The sequence below is a fragment of the Anabrus simplex genome, chromosome 1 (genome assembly GCF_040414725.1).
Source record: "Anabrus simplex isolate iqAnaSimp1 chromosome 1, ASM4041472v1, whole genome shotgun sequence".
Classification (NCBI taxonomy): domain Eukaryota; kingdom Metazoa; phylum Arthropoda; class Insecta; order Orthoptera; family Tettigoniidae; genus Anabrus; species Anabrus simplex.
In genome coordinates, this window is record NC_090265.1 from 889,429,058 (window position 1) to 889,445,452 (window position 16,395).

Here is a 16,395-nt window from a genome sequence, read left to right on the forward strand (position 1 = left end):
AACTTGGCCAACAAAACGGAATTTGATGGGGAGCTATCAATATTAATGGGGCTTATCGAAGAAAGAAAGTAGTACTGGCTGAGTCAGTGAAGATGATTTGTCTGGATATGTTAGGACTTAATGATATTCAGGTAAAGTGAGATAATGAGAAAGAGAGAGATTATAAAGTATTCTTAACAGGTGTTAAAAAGGGAAGGGTGGAGTTTTGGGTAGGACTTTTCATCAGGAATAGCATTGCACACAACTTGGTTTCTGTCAGGCACTAAAATGAGTGATTGATACAAGTAGATTTAACTGTTGGAGGAATTCAGACAAGAATTGTCTCAGTCTACTCACCACGTGAGGGTGCATATGAGGATGAAGTTGACAAGTTTTATGAAGCACTGAGTGACATTCTAGCCAGGTTCAACAGCAAGAATAGGATAGTGGTAATGAACAATTGCAACGTGAGTGTTGGAAATGGAACTGAAGGATATGAGAAGGTATTGGGAAAATGTTTAGAAGATCATCATCATCATCATCATCATTTAACCATCTCCAGTTTCCCAGGTGCAGTGGAAAAATGCTCTCCACTGATGTTATGCAAGTACATTTCTTCTTCTTCATCTTTACACAATTCCACTGCTCTTCCTTGCAGATCATCTTTTATTTGGGAGATCGATCATCTCCTTGGTCTGCCTCTAGATTGCTTTCCCTCCAGATCTTTGTCAAAACAATTTTTGTGCTACCCTCTTCAGTTCCAACCTCTTCAAGTGAGCAAATCATCTCAATCTTGATGTTGCTAGAATTTTGTTGACTGGTTTCACTTGGATGTCTTTGCAGACCTTTTCATTCCAGATCTTATCTCATTTTCTGCAGCATTGACCTCTGGAATTTCATTTCTGCAACCTGGAGTCTGCTGATATCACTTCTGTTGATAGTGCAAGTTTCCAGACCGTATGTTGTTATTGGTACAAAGTAGGCCTGATATGATTGTGTCCATTACAGAGATGAATAGCAGTGGCAGAAATGCACTGCCTTGTTGCACTCCCTTAGAAGTAATAAACCAATCTGAATATCCGCTCCCTATTTGGACTCATCTCGGACAATGGGTATACAGCAATTTCACTTTTCTGATTAGAGAGTCTGGAACATTTCTTCTTGTTAGACAATCATAGATCTTGTCCCCAGGCATGCTGTCATAAACCTTTTCGAGATCCAAGAATACAAAGATTATATCTCTTCCTTTCTCCCATTATTTCTTTATAATCATCTTAACAGCAAAGATGAGGTCAGTGGTTGTTCTATCACTCTTAAATCCACATTGTTCTTCTAGATGAGGTTAAATAATGTTCCTGAGCTGTTTATATCAATAATTTTTTCTATAAGCTTTAATATATGGGACACAAGTATGATTCCGCTGTAGTTGCTGCATTGATGTCTGCTTCCCTTTTGAAGAGGGGAACTATAATCCCCTTTGTCCAGTCTTTTGCAACCTTATCTTTCTTTCAGATGGCATTCATAACTCTGAACAACCAATGAAGTCCAGAAATTCCCGCAACCTTTATCATATCAACACTCACTTCATCGATGTCAGGTGACTTGACTTTCCGCATATTCTGTAAAGCGGTTTCAACCTCTGACCAGGTCAGGGAAGGCTCACTTTAACTCCTCTCATTCTCAGCTTCTGAACCTTCTCCTTCCTTCTCCATTTCATCTTTTCCATTTTGTAACTGTGCAGAATAGTTCATCACTTGTCTGTTTCCATACAACCGTTCCATCCTCATATTCTATAGCTTTCACTGGTATGTATGGTTTTCTTCCATTTTTCATATTGCTGTACAAGAGCTTCTTGTTGTTTTTGCTGTCCTTATCTAATTTGGCAGTGAAATCCAACCAACATTTTTCTTTCTCCGATTTGATTAATCTTTTAGCTTTAAGTTTCAAGTCTCTGTACTTCTGATCTAATTCTGTCAGATTTCATTTTTCTTACACCATTCTAGTTCTCCTTGCCCTTATCTTTCCTAGCCATATTCTTTCTCCTTTACTTCGGTGCTTGTTTTACCAACTATATCGACTGCAGTGCCCACAATTATTTCTTTAAACCCTTTCCACTCTTCTTGGCCTGGTTTTAATTTATCATTTGGTAGGTTGTCTTTGATTTCCTGTTAGTATGCTTCCTTTTTTTTCTCAGAATATTCTGATCCCAAACCTTTATCTTTGGTGTATGCTTTGGTTTTGCTCTTCCCATTAGAATATTTCGCAAAGTAGCAGCTAGCATCCGATGGTCACTATCGAGGCTCATCCGGCTCCATGACTAAATGGTTAGCATGCTGGCCTTTGGTCACAGGGTTCCAGGGTTTGATTCCCGGCAGGTTCGGGAATTTTAACCATAATTGGTTAATTCCCCTGGTGTGGGGACTGGGTGTATGTGCCGTCTTCATCATTTCATCCTCATCACGACGCGCAGGTCGCCTACAGGCGTTAAATCAAAAGACCTGCACCAGGCCTCTCTGGCGGCCACACACCATTAATATTACTATCAAGGCTTTCACTTGGGAAGGCTTTTACATCTGTGATGAGAGTTCCAGATTCTTTATCAGATATAATATAGTCTATTAGGGATTTCAGGTTTTCGTCCCAGCTGTACCTTGCGATTTTATGGCTCAGTTGTTTCTTAAAATTTCTTAATAAGGAGGTTATTTCTCAGGCAAAAATCTAAGAGATGTTCTTCTTGTGCATTCCTATTTCCAAACTCATTGGGGCCAGTCACATTTTCATATCCCTCTCTATCAACACCAACTTGGGCATTAAGATCTCCCATCACTATTACGTTGTCTTCTTCTAGATGTTCTTCCAGGTCTTCAAGGAAGGCATCTTTCTCCTTTTGAGTGCAAGTAGACTGTGGTGCATACACCTGAACAATGGTCAAGATCTTATTTGTTTTCCATCGTAACTTCCTCTCGCTGACATATTCTATGTCTGCGTCTACGTGTTTACTTAGGAGAAATGTCACACCATTACATGCTTCATTTGTATTAGTACGCCAGTGGAGAATGTAACCTTTGCGAAGAGATTTTACACCTTTCCCTTTCCACTTCGTTTCACTTAACCCTAAGACCTCGTATCTTCCATCATTCCATCAGGTATGAAGAAGATATGGAAGCTAATTGGAATGGAAAGCGTTTACTGGACCAATTTGCTAGTATGGGATTAGCAATATTACGAGTTCATTCTTCAAGCAAAAGGTTACACACATAATAGGAGCTGGTTATCTGCTTGCTGGCTACCAGCGCAGACAAGCGGCACCTTGCAAGCAGGATTTAGTCTTGTATTTTTAAGTTACCCAGCTGACATTGAACACTGGCACTGGTTTTTCCAAGGAGATTGTCGGTGCCTACCTGCTAGCAGGAATGTTTGGGATATTCCTGCACACTGGTTCTCAGTCGCTGGGAAACGTTCAGTTTGATTGGAAGGCTGGAATTAATATATAACATTCTAGAAAAGTGTTTTTTGTTTCATCCTAGTTATGGAAGGAAATGATCATTTCTTCAGTAGATGATCTATATTGTTTGGAATATGATTAAATGTTTCTAGACTCATTCTTTATATATGTGAAAAATCTATTCCTATGTTCCTTCATTTCTCCAAACAAGTGGTGATACTCGCCATTGTGACTCCTGCCCTTACTTATTTCATGAACACCCACTATTATCTGCTCCAAAACCTTTGTGATACCCAGAGCTAGGATTTATATGTAATAAAAATTGCTAAATATGTACATACATTAGGGTTAAACAATTGCAAAAGGAAATGATAAAATATGAACTAAAACTTCTATAAATATGGTGCAAAATAGTGTAAAGAATATCTGTATTGTATCAAATGTCTATACTTAAAAAAGAGTACAGTTAAAGATTTATTGCTTGAACTGGAAAGCCATAGAACAATAATTTAATCTTTCTGATATGAGTATTAAAGTAATTACAACATTTTTATTACACTGTTATTACAGATTGATTCACCCAATTGTCACAGTGGGTTATGTGACGAGACCAAAGCCAGCAAGAAAGAAAAGAATGTGCATAGAGCAGAACTTGCTTTCCATATTTTATCAAAATATCAGAATTCACCTTTGAAATATTTATGCCTGTAAAATAACTTTGTAATATGGAACATATTTAAAATAAAATGTTAAATTATGTAAATATATCTACTATATATGGAAATATGTAAAATTAAAAAAAAATGTTTTCAATCACTCCAAATATCCTATTTCATAAACATATAAAAAAATTAACTGCAGCTAATGAGGAAACAAATACTTATTTGCATAGAAATCCTAGTCAAGTAGAGTCCACGAGAAACAGTTCATCATCTTTCTGTCCAACAACTGCTCGACTTGCTTGTGTACTGGCAGGCTCACTGCTTACACATGGTACGCCCTTCACCAGCTTACTCAGTATCAGCCACAAACACGACCAGCTCTTCAAACCAGCTAGCAAGTAACCAGCTCCTATTATGTGCGTACACCAAGGCTATTAGCTGCAATATACAGGGGGCAGCAGATCCACAATGGGCTATATCATAACTGACTTTGAATTCAGGAAATCTGTTAGGAATGAGCAAGTATTCTGGGGATCTTTTGATGATACAAGCCACTACCTGATCTGTAGTGAGCTTGGTGTCTCTAGGCCTAGAATAGAGAAAGTGAAGTCTGTCTACAGGTGAATAAGCATAGAAAATCTCCAGGACAAGGAAATTAGACAGAAGTACATGGATATGATGAGTGAAAAGTTCCAAACAATGGACAGTAAGCAGGTTTAGAATACAGAAAGAGAATGAGTGGCATACAGGTAGGCTGTAGTAGAAACGGCAAGAGATTGCCTAAGAACAACTCTGTGTAAAGATGGGAAAAAGCAAACATCTTGGTGGAATGATGACGTGAGAGCAGCTTGTAAGTGTAAAAGGAAGGCGTGTCAGAAATGGCTCCAAACAAGGACTGATGCAGCCACACAATTGTATGCAAAAGAAAGAAACAGAGCAAAACAAATCATTGCTGAATCCAAGAAAAAGTTGTGGGAAGATTTTGGTAATAACCTGCTTGGAAAGGCAAGGCCAAGTAGCAGGGAAACCTTTTAGGGAGTGTAATAAAAAATCATCAATTCCAGGGAATGACTGGACTGGTGTATGGATTATTTTGAAAATCTTCAACATAAAAGGAAATCTTTCTGGTGATTTTGTGTGGAGGAGGACAATGATGTTGGTGAAAGTACGCTTGCGGCAGTGGAAAGAATGGTAAATATGCTCCATTGTAATAAAGCAGTAGAAGTAGATAAAATTAGACCTGAAATGATGAAATATAGTGGGAAGGCAGAGATGAAATGGCTTCATAGAGTAATGAGATCAGCTTGGAATGTTAGCATTATACCTTCTGATTGGACGAAAGTAGTAATTGCTCCTATCTCTAAGCAAGGGAACAGGAAAGTTTGCAATGACTATCAAGGTATTTCATTGATCAGTATTACTTTATTACAATCTGCTTTACATCGCCCCGACACAGATAGGTATTATGGCGACAGTAGGATAGGAAAGACCTAGGAGTGAGAAGGAAGCGACTGTGGCCTTAATTAAGGTACAGCCCCAGCATTTACCTGGTATGAAAATGAGAAACCACGGAAAACCATCTTCAGGGCTGCCGACAGTGGGGTTCGAACACGCTGTCTCCCGAATGCAGCCTCGCAGCTTCGCACTCCTAACCGCATGGCCAACTCGCCCGGTCATTGATCAGTAGTATACCTGGCATTTTGGAAGGGAGGGTGCGATCAGAGGTTGAGAATAAGTTGGATGATAACCAGTATGGTTTCAGACCACAGAGGGGCTGTCGGGTTCAGATTTTCAGTATACTCCAGGTATTTGAAAAATTCTACGAGAGGAATAGACGGTTATGTTCATGTTTTGTTGTTCTAGAGATCGGGGTAAAATATATTTTTTGTACGGGGGGCCGTATGGGATTAAGGGTAAACTGTTGAAAGCAATGAAAGGCATTTATGTTGACCATTGGGGTACGGTGAAATTTTATGATAGAATGACTTCTTGATTCAAGGTACTTAGATGGGTTAAACAAGGCTGTAATCTCTCACCTTTTTTGTTCATAATTTACAAGGATCATCTACTGGAAGGAGTAAAGTGGGAGGGTGGGATACAGTTAGGTGGAAATGTAGTGTGCATTTTCGCATGTGCTGATGACTTTGGCTTAATGGCAGATTTCGCTGAAAGCCTGCAGTCTTGGAACTTGAAAATAGGCACGAGTATGATACGAACATTAGCCAAGACCATAAAGTGAGGTCAGTAGGTAAGAAACCTAAGCCCACTATCGGCAGCCCTGAAGATGGTTTTCCGTGGTTTCCCATTTTCACACCAGGCAAATGCTGGGGCTGTACCTTAATTAAGGCCACGGCCGCTTCCTTCCAACTCCTAGGCCTTTCCTATCCCATCGTCGCCATAAGACCTATCTGTGTCGGTGCGACGTAAAGCCCCTAGCAAAAAAAAAAAAAAAAGAAAAGAAACCTAAGAGAATTGAATGTCAAGTTGGGAATACACAGCTGGAACAGGTAGATAATTTGGGATGTGTACCAGGTGTATGCATAAGTTTTTTCCTGTTTCACTAGGAGATGGCACCAGCGTACGTTACACAGCGTATGAATTTGACACATACATCTGTTTGTCTGGCGTTAACCTACCAACACACAAGTTGAGCCCGCCAAACACTAGCGTCCGTGTTGTATTGTTGAATGATCATGTTGATATTTGTACTTGAAAAAGAACATTCGCGGCACGCATTGCTTTTCTTATCTTATAAGAAAAAGGCTGTGGAAAGTTATTGTTCGCTGGTAGAAATATATGGTGAACACGCTCAATCAATTAGAACATGCGAGACATAATTTTGACAGTTTGAACGCGGTAATTTCAATGTGAAAGACAGCGCTCGCTCTGGATGATGACCCAACTCAAACTCAACAGCAATTGGCACAAGCATTAAATGTGTCACAAGAAACAATCAGCAGTTGTTTACAAGCAATGGGGAAAATCAGTAAACTCAGTAAATTGGTCGCACATGATTTGAATGAACGGCAAATGGAAAATCGCAAAGTCATTTTTGAAATGCTGCTTCAACGCCACAAAAGAAAATTTCTGTACCGAATTGTGATGGGTGACGAAAAATGGATTTATTTTGAAAATCGTGGGTGTCGCCTGGCAAAGCTGGTCCTTTAACACCAAAGCCAAATCGCTTTGGCAAGAAGACCCTGCTTTGTGTCTGGTGGGACCTGAGCGGTATCGTGTGTTATGAACTCTTGAAGCCCGGCAAAACCGTTAATGGACAACGCTATTGCCAACAAATGAATAATTTAAATCGCACATTGATTGAAAGACGACTGGAATGGGCCAGAAGACATGGCAAAGTGATTTTGTTACACGACAATGCGCCGTCTTGCACAGCAAAACCAGTGAAAGACACCTTGAAATCACTTGGATGGGACATCCTTCAGCACCCGCCGTACTCCCCGACCTGGCACCATCTAACTATAACCTCTTCGCATCAATGGTACACGCACTTACAGAGCAGCACTTCAGCAATTTCGAGGAAGTTGGAAATGGCTCGATGAATGGTTTGTCACAAAAGACAACCAGTTTTACTGACATGGTATTCATAACTTAACTGAAAGATGGGCGAATTGTGTACACGCCGATGGCCAATATTTTGAATAAACAAAAAAATGAATTTCCCTTGAAAATTGTGCTTTTTCTGTATCTCAAAATCCAGCAAAAACTTATGCATACACCTGGTGTTCTCCCAAGATGGTAGTATAGTAAGTGAGATTGAATCAAGTTGCAGCAAAGCTAATGCAGCAAATTTGCAGTTGCAAAGAAGGATATGAGCTCCTGGATGAAACTCTCCTTACACCAGTTGTTTTCAGACCAACTTTGCTGTGCAGAAGTGAAAGATGGATGGACTTAGGATATCTTATTCATAATTAGATGTAGCAGACACAAATGCTATATATTTGATTCCTATGAAGCGAGAATGATCACTGCTACAAACAGGTGGGAACAATGTCTGGAGGGTACTTGGAATGAGGAGTTGAAGTCTAAGTTAGGAATTACCGAGCTCGATAGCTGCAGTTGCTTAAGTGCGGCCAGTATCCAGTAATCGGGAGATAGTGGGTTCGAGCCCCACTGTCGGCAGCCCTGAAGATAGTTTTCCGTGGTTTCCCATTTTCACACCAGGCAAATGCCGGGGCTGTACCTTAAGGCCACGGCTGCTTCCATCCACTTCCTGGGCCCTTCCTATCCCATCGTCGCCATAAGACATATCTGTGTCGGTGCGACGTAAAGCAAATAGCAAAAAAAAATAATAATAAGAAGTTAGGAATTAATTTAATTGATGAAGCCATATGCGTAAACCATCTTTGCTGGTGAGGTCATGCATGGCGAATGGTGGAGGATATGTTACCTAGAAAAAAACTGAATTCGGTCATGGAGGGTAAGAGAAGTAGAGACGATGACAATTGTTAGATTCGGTTTCTAATGATTTAAAGCTAAGAGGTATAGAACTAAATGAGGTCACAGAGCTAGTTACAAATAGATAATTGTGGTGGCATTTAGTACGGTATATTCACAGAGGCTTGCAAACTTATTGTTGGAAGGCATAACATTCTATAATGTATGTATGTATGCATGCATGTATGATTCAAGAGAATACACACAATCCTCTGGAATAGGGATTTCAATATTAATCTCCATATCAATTTACTTCAATGTTATGTATTCTCTATCTTACTTTATGATACTGGGACCTAGAGCCTGACAGAGGATAACAAAAAAAAAAACTTTTTGATGTGGTGCTTCCGATGCCTGCTCTGAATATCATGGTTTGATAGAATATGTAACATTGAAGAATTCCAACACCTGAACAATGAGCTAGAAGTCTTGAACATCATCAGAAAAGAAGAAACTAGAGTACCATTGCCATATCATTTGAAATTATATGCTTAGAATCCTTCAGCTTATCTTACAAAGGAAAATTGAAGAAAGGAGAAGTGGAGGAAGAATATGTTGGTCACAAAATCTGCAAGAATGGTATGGACTCTTTACCCCTACTCTTTTCGAACTTACTGAGAACAAGAATCAGATCTCCCTGATGACAGCTAACATGCAGTGGGGATATGGTTCAAGAAGATGATCTTGGAAAACAGTACGCACAGCTGTATTCTGAAGTTTCGTGATGTTGAGTTTTGTCCTGGTATTGTTCATAAAGTAATATCATGGTTTACGAAGTATGAAAATCTTTAGTTGGCTGAACAGCTATATCATCTATATTTCATGCAGTCCTCGTAATCAGAACATCATTTTTCTCATGCTGCCAAGTAATGACATGGTCAATGAGATTCCTATGGTTGGAGTGTGGATATATCTTCGTGGGCTTAATGCAGTGAGGCAGGCGGAATTGCATATGGTTGATGAAAAGGCCATGCTCAGAGCAGAGACCCAAGTAGTAGTAGTAGTAGTAGTAGTAGTAGTACATTTGTATTGTGGTTTCCGACACCTTGATTACCTATGCCATTCCCCCATAATTAATTCTCTCTTCCCAGCCTGGCATTAAAAATCAACAAGCAAAAAATGTTTTTATCTTTTGTGATCTTGATGAAAATATTGTTCATTTGGGGGTAAAACTGATTCTTGGAGTCTTCTTCATGGTTTAAAGTGGAAGCATAGGCAGGGACAAGGGTAACAAATCTATCTCCAGCAAGAATAATTCAAACAGTTGTAGGTCTTCCATTGACTGCAATAGGAGTGAGCTGATGTTCTTTTACCTTCTTTTCACTTAAATCCAGCACAATAACTGCGTGGTTTTTGTGTATCCTTTCGTTTCCAAAAGATAGAGTAGACTGAACTGGTCTTACTAATTTCGCCTTCACCTGATGACCTTGTTTGCGTAGTGAGAGCTGCTCTTCTCTCTGGTCTGTTTTTGTTGTCTGGTAAATGCAGTAGAGTCCTGGCATTCCACATTCCAGTAGTCATGTTCATACATTTCTTTCTTGGTTTTCATCCACCTTTTGGGTGCTGATTACCAGCCAGATTCAAGTGTAACTACCAATATTTAGCCCACATTCCCTATTCAGAGTGGACAACAGTTATCCTAAATAGGCCTGCCCAGTCACTTATGCAGGTCTGAATCCCTGAGTATTCATGGGTCTCATGAAGGCTAGCATCACACAGCTGCCAATAACCAGTCATCACAGCGCATGAAGCATGAGACATGTGATTTCAGAACTGTAACGAATTGCTGTCGGCTCAAGAACAGCCAGTTATTTTGGCATGACCGCTGGCCTCCACGACTATTGGGAACCACAATGGTGATAAGTTCCTCCTCCACTGAGGTAGCATCATCTGCTCAAGGCCATTGGTTCCTTTAGCGAGTAGAGTTTTTTTTTTTACCATCACCCAACACTCATCATTAAGTTGCTGGCTGTACAGTTGTACTCCAATGCCATAGCGGGATACCTGGCCAGATGTTAACAGGAAGTATAGCCTATCATAGAATAAATGATTTTATTTTCTTATTGGCCTTTCTCCCAATTGGGGTTGGTGGTTGTGGATTTGATCCAGTTTTACAGCTGGATGCCCTTCTTGAAACCCACGTGGAGGGATGTACTCATTATATATGTTTCTGTGGTGGTTGATTGTGTGGTGTGCTAAAAGAAGTGTATTCAAGACGAACACAACCACTCAGACCTTGGGCCAGGCGAATAAACTGTCATTATTATCTTCATCAATGTCCCACTCCAGTCGCCCGGGTGTGGTTTATAAGCCTCCTCCACTCCTTTTTGTCCTTCCACTTTTCCTGCCCTGTTACTTCTGCCACATCCAATCCAGCTTCTCTAATGTCCTTCCAGATCTGATCCTTCCACCTTCTTCTCGGTCTTCCAACTCCTTTTCCATTCCTTTTACATGTCTGAACCATCTCAGTCTTGCTTTCTGTATATTCTGTACTAATGGTTCTATATTTGGCTCTTCTCTGATTTTAATATTGTGAATTCTATCTCTTCTTGTCTTTTTTACCAATGTTCTTAAAAATGTCATTTCTGCTGCTTGGATCTTACTATCTTGTCTCTTATTAGTTACCAGTGTTTCTAGTCCATATGTTACAATTGGTATGAAATACTGTTTATATAATGTTAATTTTGTTCTTTTGGATACTTTGTCATCCCGTAAAACCTCTGACTTGATGATAAAATGTTGTACCTTTACTTAGTCTGTTATTAATTTCAGGGTTGATTTCATTACTTTTATTAATAATGCTACGCAAGTATGAAGAATGAGATTTCCACCTAATCAATACTTTATTACGCAGATATGTAAACTGTTCTACATTCTCTAACCGTTCTCCATCTATCTTCACATGGCTTATCTTTTTCTCTTTTCCACATGCATGACTACAGTTTTCTTTTTTACTAATTACCATTCCGAACTCCTTCAGATTTTCATTCCAAATGTCCAGTCTCCTTTGTACTTCCTTTTCTCCCTTTCCCCAAATCACCACATTATCTGCAAATACCAAAGCATTCACTTCATCACTACTGATACTCTGTTTTACACGTTTTATGATTTCATCCATCAATATAATAAACAATAATGGCGACAGTGCACTTCCTTGCTTGAGACCTTTCTTTGTATAAAATGTTTCCGAATCACCACTCCCCACTTGTACACTGATTTTACTTTCATGATACATCGTTTTTATCTTGTTAATTAATGATTTTAGTACTTTCCTTTTCAGTAGGCATTCCCGTACATGTTTTTAAATAAACTGGTTACAGTTCTCAATGCAAATATTCGCTTTATGGCTTAACGATTCCAAATAACCGTTCTTTTTCCCTGCATGTTTGCATATTTTGGCCTTTTTAGGAGAAAATTCATGCATAATGCATATTTTGAAGATTTTGGATTTAATAGCGAATATTTGGCCGCTTAATATTGCATAATGTGACTTTTCTTCTGACTTAGGCGCATATACAATGTTAACTTGCATGATAATGACTTTTATGAAAGTTGGTGTGCAGAATTTGGTACCATTTTTCCGCGATATACAATATGTTTATTACTGAGAAACGGAGAGAATTGAATGTATTCCTGGCATCCTGTGTTACAACCGAAGTTAGTACATATGGTAGAGGTCCGATAATCCAATTAAACTAACACTTTCTTATCTGTTGCTTGAGTGAAAATTGACGTAATCCGTAAGTTCCCACGTCGATCTCTGTAATTCTTAGGAATAAGGCGTCCCAGTTATACATTGCTATAAATTGAACCTTAAAATGCGCATTACTAAATGACGGCTCACTTTTTCGTCTATGTTAGACGAACAAAACAAAACTTGTATCGCACTTCTGTGACACCGCGTTAATGAGAAAGCGACTTACTAACGTTGGTTTTGTACTGAATCCTCTTCCGTTGTTATCCTGGAATTTCCTACCCGGAACTTGCACTCATCACACGCGTCTGTATTATCGCAACAGGTAATCTTCAGAAGTTATTGAAGACATCATCATCTGCAATCATATGGAGAAGTAGCAGCGACAGATAGAGATAAGCTGAACAAAGTGATCCGTTCAAATCCTGACTGAATTCGTCAAGCTCATAAAAGACGTATTGTGGTGAAAATGCAAAGACGTGAAGTTTGACCTCACGTTGTCCAAATGTCTTCATTTAAGTATGCACCTGTCACTTCTTGTGACGTAGAAAGGTCATTTCTCTGCTTGAGAATGTGCTGACAGACAAACAGATGAGCTTAAATCGAGACAGTTTGGAGAAATTATTGTAGTTGCTGTACAATGTTTTGAAAGGAACTGAATTTTGATAGTGCATATTTTCCAGTTTATTGGGCATGTTTTGCCATATGATAGTGCATGAATGCATGCATATTTTGAGATCTGATAGTGCATGGAAATCCGGGCTCTAATCATAAGCTTTTTCGAAATCCAAAAATACGAAGATGATTTCCTTGTTCTTTTCTAGATGTTTTTCCATTATTGTTTCGCACTGTAAATATCAAGTCTATTGTTCATCTATTCGGTCTAAAGCCATATTGTTCTTCCTCTGTATTTCTATTATATCCCTCAGTCTTTTGTCTACCGAGCTCAATAGCTGCAGTCGCTTAAGTGCGGCCAGTATCCAGTATTCGGGAGATAGTAGGTTCGAACCCCACTATCGGCAGCCCTGAAGATGGTTTTCCGTGGTTTCCCATTTTTACACCAGGCGAATGCTGGGGTTGTACCTTAAGGCCACGGCCGCTTCCTTCCCACTCCTAGCCCTTTCCTGTCCCATCGTCGCCATAAGACCTATCTGTGTCAATGCGACGTAAAGCAAAAAAAAAAAAAAAAAAAAAAAAAAAAAAAAAAAAAAAAGTCTTTTGTCTATGACTTCCTCCATTCTTTTTAGCCCAAGTGATAATAGGGTTATACCTCTATAATTTTCACATTTCTTCCTATTTCCTTTTTTGAACAATGGTTCAATGCTTCCTCGTTGTCAATCTTCAGGTATCCTTTCATCCTTCCATGTGGCATTGAGGTAGGGTCGCCATAAGGTTCAGGACATCGACAAGTTCTATACATAGATGCCGACTCCACGGAAGCACTTGTCCCCATACATACGATAGTGCGGGGACACAATAGTGTTTTTGCTCCCGTAAAAATATTTGATATATTCATCCTTGCTCCCCGTGCTCAAGACAGAAAGTTGGTGCCTGTGGTTCCAACAAGTGTATTTGGGTAATTCCATGTGAACTGTCCCATCCATTACCAGAAGACACACTTGTTATATGATGTTAATGTTAAAAATCAAATAGTGAAATTACAAAAAAAGTAAAATACCTACATTACAGACCACTCAAAAATTAAATAATATTCAGTATAATATTCAAGATTTTTAAGTAGCAGATGGGACATTCCCTTTCAGAAGCATTTGAGCAGAATTTTAAATAATTTGCTCTGATTTTTAAAATACTGGGCAGTTAGGGATTTTTAAAAATTCAGTTAGGACATCAGGGCGCATGCTCAAATTCAGGACAATCCCGCTTTTTCAGAACGTATGGCAACCCTACATTGAGGGCTCGGTATAGCCACTGTAATCCAATGCTTCCTGCTGCCATAATTATATCAGCATTGAATTTGTCTTTTCCACTTGCTTTACCTTTGGTCATTGCTTTCACTGCCCTTTCAAGTTTCTAACTTGTTATCAGGTTGTCTTCTTTTTCTCCTTCTGTTATTTCCATATTCTTATCTCCTTCTTCCTCTGAGCCATCATCTTATGAACTTTTTCAGAATACTTTGCCATCACATTCTGAAGACCCGTTTTGTCATGTACTATGGATCCATCTCTCTCTAATGCCTTTATTTTTTTCTTGATTTATTCTTTTTGATTTTATTACTCTGTATAATAGTTTCTGTTTTCCTCTACTATCTTGCTCAATTTTGTTGGTAAACTCTCCACAACATTTCTCCTTTTCTTCCTTGATACTCCTCTTTACTTGTAGTTTCAATCTTTTGTATTCGACATGTAACCTTTTTATCTTATTCTCATCCCTCTGATATGTTTTTTGCTTTTCCTTATCCATTTCTTTCTTCACCTTGTTCCTTTCTTTTATTTATTTTTTTATTTTGTCTGTCCACCACCATGTCTCCTTTCCCTTAACCTTTGCTTTATTTTTCCCACATACCTCAGTTGCTGCTTCCACAAATGTCTATCTTAAATTGTCCCACTCTTCTTCTCCACTTCGTACTTTTGTGTTAGGCAACTTCCTTTTTATCCAATCTTGGAATGCCTTTTTTTTATCCTCCTCCTCCAATTCCCAAATCCTGATCTTTGGTTTCTTCTTCAGTACAATTTTAGGGATTTTTACTTGTTTTATTTCCACGATTAATAATCTGTGATCACCTTCCATACTTTCACTGGGGATTATCTTCGTATTCATGACGTATCTTCCCCATTCTCAGTCTGTTATTACAAAATCGATGAGTGTTCCATACTGTCCATCCCAACTATATCAGCTGATCTCACGGCTATTCCTCTTCATAAACCATGTGTTCTTTATTAGGTTATTTCTGATACTAAAGTCCAACAGTTTCTCTCCATCTTCATTTCTATCGCCATACCCATGTGGGCCCAAAACATTCTCATATCCTATTCTATCAGTTCTCACATGAGGATTCAGATGTTGAGTTTTCGTCTCTCCATTAGGTCAATCAATTCATTTTCTGTCCCATTCATTGTTAAAATATTTATTGTTCCAAATTGGGTTTTGTTCTCTGATTTAACACTTGCACGAACATCAGCATTACTTATGTTATAGTTGAAAGCAAATACAACTTCACTCATCTGCCGAACTGCTATGCCTAACGCATCTGAGGTTTTCCTTTCGGGGTTTACTCCCTTAGCCTTTGAAGATCCCTTTTCTCCACAAGGCAGTGGTTTCCTCTTCTAATTTTCCCCAGAGAGTATGGGTTGCCTCATCCACCATCTTCGCCATTCCAAACGTCTCCTCTGCCTAAGATGCTGTTAAGGTCTTCACCCGTAACCGTGGCATGGTTTCCATGTTATACCCCGTGAGACTGGGTCCTTGCCTGAACTTCGCTCTCCTTCACACCGCCTACTGATGTGGAGGATACCCACCCCGCAACGTGGATGCGCCAGACAAGAATTGCTCAAGTGAAGAATAGGGAAGTTGACCCTATCTCCCTTGAGCCGGGTTAATGGTTGTGTATGATGCTACAAGCACTGGCAGGAATTAACTGTATGCAGTTAAAATCTCCAGTCTGGTCAGGAATCAAATCTGGGCCCCTTTGAACCATAGACCAATACGCTGATCATTCAAGCAAGTAGCTGGACATACTGTTAGGAATGAAACACTGTATCTTTTATCGATCTAATTTAATGTAGGATGGTCCCGTTAGCACATAACAATTATATTTGGGAATATATGACAACAGTTTGTGGCTATTTACAGTCTCTTGTCCTCCCCACAGCAGAGAACCAGCTGTAGTATTTACCTGGAATGACAATCCCTTCCTCCATGATCTTGATTGACAGCTAACCTTTCACTTCGCTTTGCACGTTCAGTCATTCCACTTTTATATTCCTGCTGTTGAAGTTCTGGAATCTTCGTGGTGCGGCTAGAGAAGAAACATTCTTGTTTTGTGTTTCAGAAGACCCACATGAAAACCAGACAAAAGAACAATACAAAGAAAGGCCTGCTGGGAGGTCACCGGCCTGAATAATTCATGCCTTCTAGGAAATAACGAAGGGGGCTACGTTGCGACTGGTGGTCAATTGAGCACGTAACAATACGTAAATTCT

The 16,395-nt window shown here is 39.3% G+C and overlaps 1 protein-coding gene across 6 annotated transcripts in view; it reads left to right on the forward strand.

Moving 5' to 3' along the window:
- The window catches only part of Atg7 (Autophagy-related 7), a 200,105-nt gene that overhangs the window by 151,247 nt on the left and 32,463 nt on the right, over positions 1-16,395 (forward strand). For 5 of the 6 annotated variants that reach the window (XR_011017572.1, XM_068225280.1, XM_067136556.2 and 2 more), the window contains one exon: positions 3,995-4,210. The exons of the other annotated variant lie outside the window; for it this stretch is intronic. The gene's annotated coding sequence lies outside the window, so the exon portion shown is untranslated. Of the gene's footprint in view, positions 1-3,994; positions 4,211-16,395 lie in introns of those variants that run through there. 6 annotated transcript variants of the gene reach the window in all.